A 13,247-nucleotide genomic window follows, 5' to 3' on the forward strand; every position below is an offset into this window, starting at 1 on the left:
AGGGGAGGAGGAGAAAGAGAAAAGAAAGACCAGCCCTCATTGAGCACGTACAGACTTCCTAATCTTTCCTTACATTTCAACTGAGATTTCACCTAACAGACCAAGAAGTCCAGATCTCTGTTCTGAGATTTCTTAGTTGATGATCTTAAAACAACGAGCTGCCCCAAGGAGGGAAGGTGACCAGGATGTGGGTCTTCAGAATGGGCCCCAGGGTTGGCCAGGTAGGGACAGCACACCTGGGCAGTGGTGACGCTCCCCATCCCAGGGCCAGGCTGCTCTGAGCGCTCACTGCACAGGAGCCCTGGTCCCCCTCCCTTGGTCCCCCTCCCCTGGTGCCCCCTCCCCTGGAGTCCCTTCCCCTGGTCCCCCTCCCCTGGTGCCCCTCCCCTGCTTGCTCCAGCTCTCACACACCTGCAGATATGCCCCAGGGGACTTCTCTCCCTTTTCCGATCAGGGTTTTCTATGAGTTTGTGGCGCTGGTGCACCTGCAAGGAGATGGCATCAAGCACAGTTTGACCAGAGGCCCGCGTGATGAAGAATCCGTCGCAGGGGCTGGCCCTGTGCAGCTGCGGGGGCTGGTGCCCGTCTCTGCGGGGCTGTGACCCTCCCCGGGGCGGAGGCTGGGAAGCGAGCTGGCAGGGGGCGTGGATGAGCTGCACCCCCAGGGCAGAAGGACGAAGCCCCTGTCAGTTCTCACCGCCTCCTCCCCCCACCCCGCTCCCGCCCAGTGACGGGCTCGTCCTGCAGGAGAAGCCCTCTGTGGTGGCACCAAACCCACGTGTGGCCCAGGGACCAGAGAGGGTAAGGACCCCAGGGATGGCCCACCTGCCGCCCACGCCCAGGACATGGGTCGGCAGATGAGTGACAGCGCGTGAGCTACAAAGGCGCACGCCCAGCCTTCAAGAATGAAAACGACACAGCTGTCCCCTCAGATCTCCTGCAAAATGTCTCCTGTGCCCACTCGGACCCAAAGTAGACTGGGAAGGGAGTCCTGGGGAACTAGCCCAGCCAAGCCAACTGGAGTCATTAAAAAACCGCCACGGCGATTGCTGGAAACTCCTTACGGTGAGTTCACATTTCCAGAAGTCACCAGGTTCACAAACGCTAGTATAAAAAACGTAATATTTTTAACCAAGTGTTTCTTCTGTGTTATGCCTCACTTCATCCCTGCAGAGGCCCCTGGAAGACGTCAGCTGTCAGGTGTAGGCTGAGCGCTACTCACACACATTCAGTGTTTAATTAAAGTGTGATGGTGGGGAAGGGTAGGGGGAGGGGTAAATTAGGAGCTTGGGATTAACAGGTACAAACTACTGTATATAAAACAGTAGATGAACAACAAGGTCCTACTGTATAGCACAGGGAGCTCTATTCAATATCTTGTATTGATAATAACCTATAATGGAAAAGAACATATATGTATTTATATATTATATATATGTATGTATATATTATATATATGTATTTATATATTATTTCAGTTATTAATATATATATAAATAACTGAATCACTTTGCTGTACACCTGAAACTAACACAACATCGTAAATCAACTATACTCCAATTTAAAAAAATTAAAAATTTTTTTAAAATGTAAAACAAAAGTGTAATGGCGAATTTTTTTTAGGGAGCAGCATTTCTCCAGCGGAGCTAAGAATCAGTGCTGAGGTACGGCCGGAAAGACCCAGGCGTGAGTGGTGGGCAGTGGAGGAGGTATTCAGGAATGGCATCTGCGCCCTGTGGCCAGTGGGGGAAAGCGGATCTCAGAGCAGTGGAGGTGCCAGGACATCTACGTGACAGCCCATTACTCACCGGGACGCGACCCTGTGTTAATTGCGGGGGTGGGCGAGGCCGTCTCAGGGACTGTTGTCCTCAGAGCTGATACTGGAGCTTTGAGACCCACACCTGTCTCCCTTTCTTGCTCCCAGAGAATCTGAAGACTGACAGGTGCCGTTTTCCTTCTTCCTTTAATAAGCAAGCTATTTTTAACATTTTCTCCTCTGTGTCTCTTCTTTCTTCCCCTCTTTTTATCCTGATCCCATTTGAGGTTCGGCAACCAGTGAGCTAAAGGGTGAATTTAATCACCAGGGAAGTACTGTGTCTGACAGAGGGACGAGAAAGAGGATGCAGGCTGGGGCTGGGGAGTGGGGCACAGACACCAGATATCACCTTCCCCAGTAGGACGGGCTCCGAGCTCGGCTTCAGGACCCGGATACCTGAACGACTTCATTTATGGGAATAAATGCCTTTCACCCTGACCGCGTCCTACAGGACTCAGAGCCCAGGTCAGGGAGTCAGGAGGCTGAATCCCAGCCCACCTCCTTCACTGTGGTGATTCAGGGCAAATCTCTTTTCAGCTACGAAAGGCATTTTCTTCACTTCTCAAAGAACAGTTTTTAATTTTTTTTAATTTTAATTTTTTCTTTAATTTTTACTGGAGTCTAGTTGATTTACAATGTTGTGTTAGTTTTTGCTGTACAGCAAAGTGAATCAGTTATACATATACATAGATCCACTCTTTTTTAGATTCTATTCCCATATACGTCATCACAGAGTATTGAGTAGAGTTCCCTGTGCTATACAGCGGGTCCTTATTAGTTATGTATTTTATATATAGTAGTGTGTATGTGTCAGTCCCAATCTCCCAATTTATTCCTCGATTGTCATGCTGAGTGAAGTAAATCAGACAAAGACAAATATCATATGCCATTGCTTATATGTGGAATCTAAAAAAAGGCTACAAATGAACTTATCTACAAAACAGAAATAGAGTTACAGATGTAGAAAAAGAAGAACAGTTTTTCAATCCTAAGGTCATTTGAAACTCGACAGGGCTGTAGGTTGGGGACCATTACCATTCACAGCCACCGACCCGCTGCTCTTACAGGTGTGAAGACCCCGTCTCCTCCTCCTTAAAGTCTCACTCCAAGAAACCTTTCCTAGGAAGCCAAAAGGAGTCTGTGGTCCTGGGCAAAAGTTAGCTCTTAGATGTATAGCATTTTCATTAACACTTTTTTTTTTTAGTGTTTTTTTGTTTGTTTGTTTATTTGGGTTTTTTAAAAGATTTATTTATTTAGGCTGTGCTGGGTCTTAGTTGCAGCACGCGGGATCTTCGTTGCGGCATGCGGGATCTTTTTATTATTTATTTATTTATGTATTTTAGTTTAGTTGCCACATGAGGACTCTTAGCTGCCTCACGCATGCGGGGTCTGGTTCCCTGACCGGGGATTGAACCCGGGCCCCCTGCATTGGGAGCTTGGAGTCTTACCCACTGGACCACCAGGGACGTCCTCATTAACGCTTAAGAAGGTGTTTTTGTTTCTGTTTAGAGTCCACACTTGTGATGTCCTGGGAGCTGACTTCAAACCCAGGAATGGAGCCAGCAGGGAGGCTGGATTCAGCCATCTTCATATCGGACATCATGTATCAGTTTTGTTCAAAGTCTTCTTCCCCTCCCACACTGAGACCAGTTGGATTTCTTCCTAACTTTCCCTGGAGCCGTGGGAGTGGGTAAAGGTTGGCCTTTTAAGCAATTACCTGGTCCTCACAGCGCAAATCCAGTCTGGTTGTGTCCGACCCCTCGCCCAGAGCCCAGTGTGTCAGCGAGCCCCTGAGGTGTGCATGGAAGCACTGAGAGGTCACCAGTGGGATCAAGGTTGCATCCACCCCAGCATGAAGCCTGATGAGCGGATCCAATCGACACTTCCATAATTCTCAGGAAAAAAGAACAGCTGAGGTATCCTGAATCCATCACATTGCAGGAGTAAACGTTTATGATTCAAAAAAGAACAGGCATGGCAGGCACCAGGGAATACAAAGAAATTGAAAACAACCATAATCTCACCATCTAGAGGTGAGGATGGGTAACATTTTTGCGTTTACATTTTAGATGAAATTCTTTGCAAAGTTGGGATGCACCTACATTTGTTTAACATTGCATCGCTAAATTATTAAATGGTTGTAAAAGAAGGGTTCTTAGTGAACAGAGGTTATTATTCCATCTCTCTCAGAGTATATTTTTAGCTGAAAGCAACTCCTATACTGAATCCTAGACATGAAAAAGGCACTAAAAGATGATGTAAGGCCCCATACCTTCCCCAGGCAGCAAGAGGGCAAAGGCAGGCTGTGGCCTCAGCTGTGGTTTCTGAGGAGCCAGGGCTGTCTCTGTCCAGCGTGGTCCCCTTTATCATGGCTCTGTGTGGTCCGCTTAAATGAACCTTCCCTAATTTTATTTACAAGTCCTCACCCGCCCTCTCCCCACTGCAATGCAGAGCCTAGAAGCCAAGATCTTTCATTTCTTTGGTAGTTTATTCCCTCCTCTATCCACCACACATCATATCACCTTGCTGACCACCTGAAACTCACACAACCATAAGGTCTTAGGCCCTGATCTGAGGTTCTGAAGTCACAAACCCTAATTAAAGTTCTCCTTTGTAACAGACATTTTGCCCTAAGACTCCCCAGGGGCAAAAGACCAAAGGCAGAGGCTGCTTTCTCTCTTCGAGGGATTCCCCCTCCCCGCTCCATTTATACAGAGAACTGAAGAAAGAGAGAGAGAAAGCAGGGTGACAGAAAGGAGATTGGCCTTTTCCTCTGATTCCTGGCTCCAGAAGCCTGCTCAGACCCAGCAGCCTTGGGGACGCACGGACAGCTGAGTGGGACAGCAGGATGCTTATGGGGACAGGCAGGGGGTCTTCACTGAATTCTGAGCTGGGAGAGGACCAGGAAGCTGTTCCATGTGGGGTGGTTTTCATTCCTTGAATTAGGTGCGCTCTGATTTAGGAGGTGATAGCTGGAGACCCAGACCAGCAGCTCCGGCCCCCTAGTGGGGGGAACCCCCCCGTTCTGTCTCTGCGACCTTCCCCTGGGCAATCTGGGCCTCTGTGTCTTGGCAAATGGACACTCTCTGGGCAATAGCACAGCCCTGTTATAGATTTAAACATCTAACCAGCACTCTTGCTTCCCGTTATCTTTAAACGTTCATAGACGTGAACTTCTGCCATGTTAATTAGGGATCTGGCTGTGTTCTGACAAATCCAAATAACTTTGTGTTTTATAATTTCACACAACCTCTCTACGCTGATATACAACATCCTGCCCAGCAGCCGTGAATGAGGTAGAGTCGTTACAGTAAAATGCAGGTTAAAATAAGGATGGACACTTTCAGCTCACTGAGAATTTTTCCCCAAACCCTCTCCACCACGCTGCTTAATACTGAGCTCTCTCTGCCAAAACCTTATTTCATTCAGAGGTGACCCAGGACTTAGCGTTTCCTCTTGTGCTACTTAATCAGTCAGAGGCAGCCACAAAGGACAAATGTTAGCTCTGAACTCTGGGATGACTCCTCTTTCCCTTACCCTGGCTGTTAGGCAAATGAACAGACCTTACTCTTATGCAGTAAAAAAAAAAAAGATTGCCTTAAAATAAGCCCCCACCTGCGAAGGCAATCAACCTGCTGTGGAAAAGTGTGTGGGAGGCGTTCATATCCTGCATAACTGGGAGGGAATTTTCTCTGAGTATTCTGTCCACAGGGTGCAGCCCTGCCTGGCCTTGAGATAATTAACTAGAGTACCTGATGGATAAATAGTCCCCAAATAGCCTTGCAGAAACTTCAGCAGGTCTTTAATGTTCTTGACTGTTGAGTTCTTATGGCAAAATAAGAACTTCCGGAGTGAAGGAAAAGAGCTACGGGGAGAGGTTATAAAGGAGAACAGCATCCTGCAGGCATAGAGGCAGCTCCCAGGAAAACTGCATTCCAGGCGCCCATCCAGTTCCGGTCATAAACAGCGCAGCAGATGTTTGCTTCCAACATCCCACGCGATCTCAGTGGTACACTTCCTTTTGCTGGTCCTCTGTTTCTCTCTCTGTGAAGTGGATGGCTGCGTTCGTTTAACCCCATCCCTCCTTTACTCACATCCCTTTTTGGAGGCTCTCGGTGGAACATGTATTCGGAGACCTCTTGTGGACTTCCATGTCTCCCATCGGGACAGGAGAGTTACGGATCCCAATAGCTTTTGTTTGCTAGTGTGGCATTTTCCGAGATTTACAGAAGAGGCAAGCAGAAAGCATCAACAGAGAAGATCGTAAACAGAAACACACATGTGATTTGAAAACAAGGAGTCAGACATATATGTGTAGCCCTCTCTGCCGCCCCATTCACACACACAGAATCATACAACTATGTAAATGCATGTGTGGGCACTCATGAACAGACAGAGAGATATGCAGGGGGACCGTTTGCACAGCCATGCTAGAAATCACACAGACCCACACTCCTTGGATGTTCTCAGTCATCGACTCAGCCTGCAAGGTAAGAGATCAAGCCAGCCTTGACTTCCTTCATGCTCCCAGCCCTGCTTCCAGCCCTGCTCCTCATCAGAGGTCATGACTGCCAGTGGGGGAAGATTGGGATCCAAATGCACATTTCTTGAGTTGCTGTGCCAGGTCTGGGAAACACTGAGAGTAAGACAGTCCCTCCCGTGGGGGGATCATGTCTAGTAGAGGAAGGAGGTGTACAAACAGTGACAAATCCACATGAGAAGTGAGTTCAGGAAGCTGGTCCATGTCTGTCCTCCTGAACTCTGGAAGGAGGCGAGTATTGTCCTTCCCTCATGGGATGAAGTGCGGGGCCCAGAGGAATCTGCTCAGCCAGAGTGGGATGTAAGTCATGGCATCGTCCACCAAACTCTCTCTGGGGCTGGCTCTGTTAGTTTCAAGCCTTGGTCCTGCCCCTTAAGCCAGCTTCTCCTGCTTGCCCCTCAGATATGTCTGGTGGTAGAAGCTGAGGAAAAAGGTGATGAGGCTGAGGGAATACAGGAGGACGGCCACATTGAACCCATCAGGGAAGGGGCACTCAGCAAAGAGATTGTAGGAGGAGTGGGCCGCAATGGCCACAAATTGACACAGGGGAGAGGAAGTGCAAGAGGAAAGAGACGACGGGAAAGGTGAGAAGCAGTGCTAAGGAACGGGAGGGATGCTCCTCTTGACCTTCTTGTCATCCCCTCTGTCTACCAGCAGGGGCAGGCCTCCCACAGCTCAGGAAGAAGAAGAACTATGAAGCACCACCCCAAGCTTTCCTACCTGTGACGCTAGGTACCTTCCTGACCCCTCCCTTAGTCTGGTCTCCCATTTGCCCCCATCCAGCCGTGTCATGTTGACACTGATGACGACCTCAATCCATCCTCAGCCCCAAGAAGGACAGCTCAGGTTGTCACCTGCACCTGGCAATGGTGCTCCCCAAACCACAGGGGCCCCAGGCCCTGGGCGGTGGATCCGTGATCACAGACTCACAGGGCATTAGCCCTCTGAGGGCATCTAGCCCAGCCCACCCCTCCCATTTCACTGGAGATGAGACTGAGGCCCGAAGCATGTTAATCACTCGATCTGAGCCCCACTTTATGTCAGGGAGTTAGGGTTGGTCCTAGGATCTAGCGAGATGCTTACTAGACCTTTGCAAGTTGAGAAGCTAAGGAAGACCAAGTGATGAGAAGGACTTGTTCATGGTCAGATAACAAGTCACTGGTGCAGCCAAGAATAGAAGCCAGGGCTCATCTGAGGCCCCTGGAGCCAGTGGGTCTTTCTCACCAGCTGCAGGATGGTAAGACGTCGCTTCCACCACAGGTAGGGTCGCAGGCGGGGCCCCAGACTGGCCAGTCCATAGTACAGGTACATGAAGACATGGACCAAAGAATTCAGCATCCCGGCGAAGAAGGCTACAGAGTGGGGTGGGGAGATGGAGGGAAGTGAGTGGAGCCAGGTCTGGCTGTGCTCTTGGGTTTTCTCTTTCAGGTTTCAATCCTCCAAGGTGCACCCCCGCACACCCCACAGAGAAGAGCCCTGGGAAGGTCCTATCGTGAGGACATCCCGCATGAGCTGTCTGAGGTCACAGTGGTGGGCTGGGGTTAAGAGGATGTGAAATGAGGATGCTTACAGCCCCCCCTACCCCCTCTGGGCTGATGGCTCTGAGCATCTCCTAGCAGCCTCCTCCTGCACGCCAGGGAAGGGTGGCTAGGATGCTCTGTGGGGCAACAGAGAGAAAATGGGAGCAGAGGCCAGGAGTCATGGCCACAGGGAAAGGGAACCTGGGAACCAAACCGTGATACTACAAGGATGCAACCCTCCCGAGCTGGCGCTCAGTCCAGCAGACAGAGGCGCGCCCCACAAGTCCTGGAGCAGGGATGCCCAAGACCGTCACTCACCTTGACCCTCCGGCACATATTTGACCCCAGCTTACCAGTTGAGGAGCACGGTGCCGTGGTGGTAGACGTGCAGGAAGGTGATCTGTTCGGGCTTCTTTCGTAGTATAAAAAGACCTGGGGAGGAAGAAAAAAAGAGTCAGCTCTGGGGTCATTGTTCCTCCAGACTCTTCTCCTGGGGCCTCAACTACCAAGGACAGGGCAATTCTGCCTGTTGTACTGAGGGGAGGATAAAACCCAATAGGGTTTAACACCAGTCCAACACCTGTACAGCCCCTACTGTGTGCCTGTATGTATAAAAACTTATATAAACATTCATAATGGTATGTGGTTTATACTCATCTCCATTGTATAGACAGCAAAGCTGAGGCACAGTGTTTAAGTAACTTGTTCAAGGTTATACAACTAGTAGGAAGACAAGTTGGGATGTGAACACAGCCAGGCTTCAGAGATCGGGCTCTTTCCAATACTACCCCACCCCCCAGGGCACTGGGAGAGAACTCAGGTGTGGAACACTCAGTCCAGGGCCCAGACAGTTATAAGACAAATTCCCAAAGGTTTCCCATGTTTGAGAGAGATTTTATTACTACCCCTGCAAGCCTGCAAGCCTTCTGGATTCACAAGAATTCACAAGGGATTCTTTCCCTCATAACACTTAAGGATGGCCTTTGCTGTCTGATGACCTTTGCCACATAGCAACAGGTTTTTAAATTTGTTTATCCTCCTATTTTCACTTAACCTAGAACCTGGTTGCTAATGGGGGCAAACGCTACATCAGTAAGCATCCTTCATCCTCCAGGTCGTGAGACCAAGGTTCGGCTCTGAGGTCAGCCTCAGGAGTGGCCAATAGGGATGCTGGAGAGAAGCATCAGCACACAGCGTCTTCAAAACCACCCCAGACCTGACTGACAGAAGTAATTCTACACAAGGGACAGGCACCCGCTGTGTCAAGCAATTCAATGGCCTTTGAGAGGCATCACCAGCACACGCTCGCCATCTGCTGGGCAGGGAGGGGACGTGCAGTCAGGCCACTGTCCTGCTGGTGGTACCACCCGCCCTGGCAACCCTGACAATCCCTCTGTACCCCCTGCTCCCACGGCGCCCACCTGTCTGCAAGAAGATGCCTGTTAGCACAGAAAAGAGGAAGAGAAGCTACTGGGAGTGATAACAGAAGCTCTCTCCAAACATGCCCCAGCCTGGAGCCATGACTTTTTGTTTGTTTGTTTTTGTCATTCCTTCTTCATTTATTAGCTAAAAACTTTTCTTTTTTTTTTAAATTTAATTTTATTTATTTTTTATACAGCAGGTTCTTATTAGTTATCCATTTTATACATATTAGTGTATATATGTCAATCCCAATCTCCCAATTCATCACGTTTAACCAGCACATGGATCACTCGGGATCTTGTTTGTTGGAAAGTAGATTCCCAATCAGTGTCCCTGGGGTGGGACATGAGAGTCTGCATTTCCAACAAGCTTCCAGGGATGCTGATGCCACTGGTCCGTGGACCATATTTTGAGCAGCAAGACTTGAAGCCATCGTTCAATATCCTTTGATTCAACACCGACATCACTGCCTGGTGACTTGCTAAGCCTCAGCTCAATTTATTTTTTGCTGCAAGGAAGACTTTTGTTCTGCTTCTGGTTGAAAGAGAGAACAGCTAAAACTCATGAAATATCAACCACTTGGCTATCACTCAAGGTGTGCCAGGCCCAGGGCTAAACACTTTCATACATCAGCTGGTTCAATCTTCTTCCAATTGTTTCCTTTTATCAAGTAGGTGTTATTATCCCCATTTTACAGATAAGAAAAATGAGGCCTGTAAAAGGTAATAAACTACCTACAGTCACACAGCAAGGAACTGGCAGAGCTGGGATTCAAACTGAGGTCTTCTGAGCCTGTACTGAACTAAGCAGGTCACTACCTCCCATTGGAATTCTTGGGTGATGGCACCTGGGTCAAGTTCTGGTTTTTATGAAGTGCATCCTATGAACCCTCTCTCCAGGCCCAAACCTCCCACTCCCTGCCATACCCTTATCCCGAGCCCACTCCAGCTGTCATCCACTGGCTGGCAGAAATAGCTGTAATTAGCCAGGAGCGAGGTGGCCACGAACTAAAAGGAAGAGAACAGAGAAAGATTAAGTCATGACGCCTGCCCCACCCTCACCGTGGTGGGGCCTGACTGGCTGAAGGCCCGAGAGGCTGGTGCCACCTCCGGACATGTTCCGGACACCAGCATCCCTCCCCAACCCTCACTGACACTTGGTGAACGATTGCCAGCCAGGTAAACTCTGTGCACTGGCTAGATCAGAGGCTAGGGCTTGCATACATCTTGCTGGTCTCCAATTTTTTTTCTGATGGGGGCAAATATGGACCACAAACCCACACTGGGCACCTACTATGTGTGAGACCGTAAGTCAGGAGGGGACATGAAGCCGTGTACACATCAGCACCCCCTGCCCCCGAGTAGCTAAGAGCTTCCCTGAGGCTGCAGGAAACCATCCTCACTTTCAAGGTTGAGGCCAGATGAAGAGTAAGAAACAGGAGATGTCCCAGAAGTTGGTAGCGGGCTCCGTGGGCAAACGGAGGGGAGGGAGAGGGAGCTTCATGCCAGGAGGAGAGTGTCTGGACCTCTCCTAACTCTCCAGGGCTGCAAGTGGAGACTTCTACCAGGGGAGGGGCAGCTACAGAAGTTGAGAGAGAGCAGAATCGGTTCATGAGGGGTCTTGAAGGTTGCTTTAAGAAACTTGAATTTTATCATTTGTTTACTCATTTGACAATGATGCGTTGACTGGTACCAAACACTTCTCCATGCTGGGCCCTGTGCTGAGCCCCGAGCCACCTTGATGATAAAACAGATAAAAATCCCTACACGAGGGCCTCTGCATTCAGGTTATATTGGCAAAGGGAGCTAGTGAGGGCTTTTGAGCAGGAAGCCAACACGGGCACAGCAGACTTTCAGAGGATCGCGGTGGCAGCAGTCATTTGTCACCACAATTAAATGACAAATTCTAGGACATGTCTCACAAGGTATCAGCATCTTCCACATGGTACCAGACGTTATGTGGCGCCTGCCTTTACAAAGAGAAGTAAGAGACGGCCGTGCTTTTGAAGCACTTGCCATTTGGAGGGGAGACAGACAAATGTGCACATGATGAAACAGGGGTGGGTCAGAGCCCGGGATGCTGCTGGTCAATGCCTAGCAGGCTCTCGGCGGGGAGGGGCTGATTGGCAGTGTCTGCCCGTTCCCAAGGTGTAAATCCTCCCACCCTGGCTGATTTCAAGGGAGGTCACTGAACTTGGAGCTGGGGAGACGCAGACGCTCACACTTAGAGCTCGCCAGCTGGTGGGGATGCCCGTCCACCACGGAGAGCAGACGTGAAAAGCAAGTGAGGGGACAACTAACCCAGCCCTGGGGAGTCAGGGAAACTTCACGAGAGGTGACAAAGGCCTGAGTCTATAGGACGTGCGGGGATTTGCCTGGGCACCAGGGGAGAAGAGCATTTCTAGCAGAAAAACAGTCAGCTGCCAGGGTCTTGGGCCTGACCCGGCGGGGCTGCAAGGCAGGTGAGCAGGGCCTGCACCGTGCCTCCTGACAGAGGATGGGATGAGCAGATCTTCACAAAGGCTGCAGCGCACGGCCTCGTTGTGGGGACCACTTTACATGTCAGCCGCCAGGACCACTTTCTCTGAAAAGCTTTCCCGGACACCCCAGCGGGGTCCCTGCCGCCCCTGCCTGCCCTGTCCCGGGTGCATGCTCTCTATGGCCCCGCTTGAACTGCCTTGCAATCACCTGTTTCTGCATCCATCTCCCCCTAGACCTCCGGCACCTGGAGGGCAGGTGTGCCTCATGCAGCGGTGACCCTGCAGGTCTGGCACAGCCTGGCACAAAGCACACGCACCGTGCACACTGGCTGACGGACTATTTGCCGAGAACAAGGCATCAGGAAGGATCAGAAAACTGGGATGAAATTAGCAGAGCCCGGCAGAAACAGGAGGCAGTGGTGGGTTTTTAGGTGCAGGTGGAGAATGAATTCCATTCTTGCTTGCCACTGACCTCCACTTTTTTATTTCAGGAAAAGGAAAATGGGTCTTAGCCATGGGGATTTGTGTCTCCATAGGGAAGATATCGCAGCCAAAGATAACCCAGGACCCCAGCCCCTGCAGGTCCCCATCAAGGCTTTTCAGCTGTCTGCATGGGAAGATCGTGGTTTTAATTATCCCCCGGCACCCCAAAAAAAGAGACCCTAGGACTGCAGGGCCCCCCACCGGCCTTACCTCATAGAGCACGTACCCCCGAGAGAAGCACCAGGCCCAGGTTGTAGGCCGCGAGGGGTCCTGCCAGCCTCAGAGGCTCCCGACGGGACACGAGGCGAGGACCTGTCACCACCAGGAGGAGATAGAGGGCTAGGAGGAGGGAGACTGGCAGCGGCCAGTGCACCAGAAACCAGGACTCCGGCCTCGGGTCTGGAGAAGCAAGGGGAGGGGGGACAGCTGAGCTGGCCACCAGGCCCACCGGCCACCCAGCCCTCCCTCACCCAGCTCCCCAGGCCTTGCTGGTCACCATCTCTTCTTCCTCCAAATGTCTGGCATTAGTCCGGGCGGAATAAACATAAGAACGACGCCAACAGGTCACACCCCCCTCCTACCTCCGTTTTCTAAGGCTCACGAGTATTTATTCCAGGGCTTCTCCAGGACCCGGGCCGTCGCGAGCACCTAGGAGTAGAACTGGGGTTTGGGGTCTCGTGCAGACCACCTCCCTCCGCCCACGCCCTCCCCCCGCCGCAGCGTGAGCTGAGGGTCCAGGACCCCCGGCCACGGGCTGGCAGCCCCGCTGTCCCACCCTTGGGCAGTGGACGGCCACCCATGGTCCCCTTCGGGGAGATTCCTCGGCCATTACTCTGCCCTGGTCCTCCCCCTTTCGCTGCCGCTCTTGGCAAACCCCACCCCAGCGCGCCCGGATCGCAGGGCCCAGCGGAGGGGCGTGGCTATTGCGCGGCACGCCTCTGCGGGGAGGGGCAGAGAGGCAGGACGCGCCCCCGTGTCCCTCCTCTT

At 51.1% G+C, this 13,247-nt stretch overlaps 1 long non-coding RNA gene across 2 annotated transcripts; it reads right to left on the reverse strand.

The window, feature by feature from the left end:
* Positions 1 to 5,601: 5,601 nt before the first annotated feature.
* On the reverse strand, positions 5,602 to 13,022 carry LOC309641524. Of its 2 annotated transcripts, none has more exons than XR_014252663.1 (6): positions 12,842 to 13,022; positions 12,471 to 12,659; positions 10,225 to 10,305; positions 8,230 to 8,308; positions 7,581 to 7,708; positions 5,602 to 5,860 (listed from the first exon to the last, which is right to left on the reverse strand). It is a non-coding gene; the product is annotated as an uncharacterized lncRNA (long non-coding RNA). The 2 variants fall into 2 exon arrangements; XR_014252664.1 differs by having other exon boundaries at positions 8,230 to 9,188.
* Between the last annotated feature and the right edge of the window lie 225 nt (positions 13,023 to 13,247).

Source organism: Balaenoptera physalus (assembly GCF_965194825.1).
Source record: "Balaenoptera physalus genome assembly, chromosome: 13".
Classification (NCBI taxonomy): domain Eukaryota; kingdom Metazoa; phylum Chordata; class Mammalia; order Artiodactyla; family Balaenopteridae; genus Balaenoptera; species Balaenoptera physalus.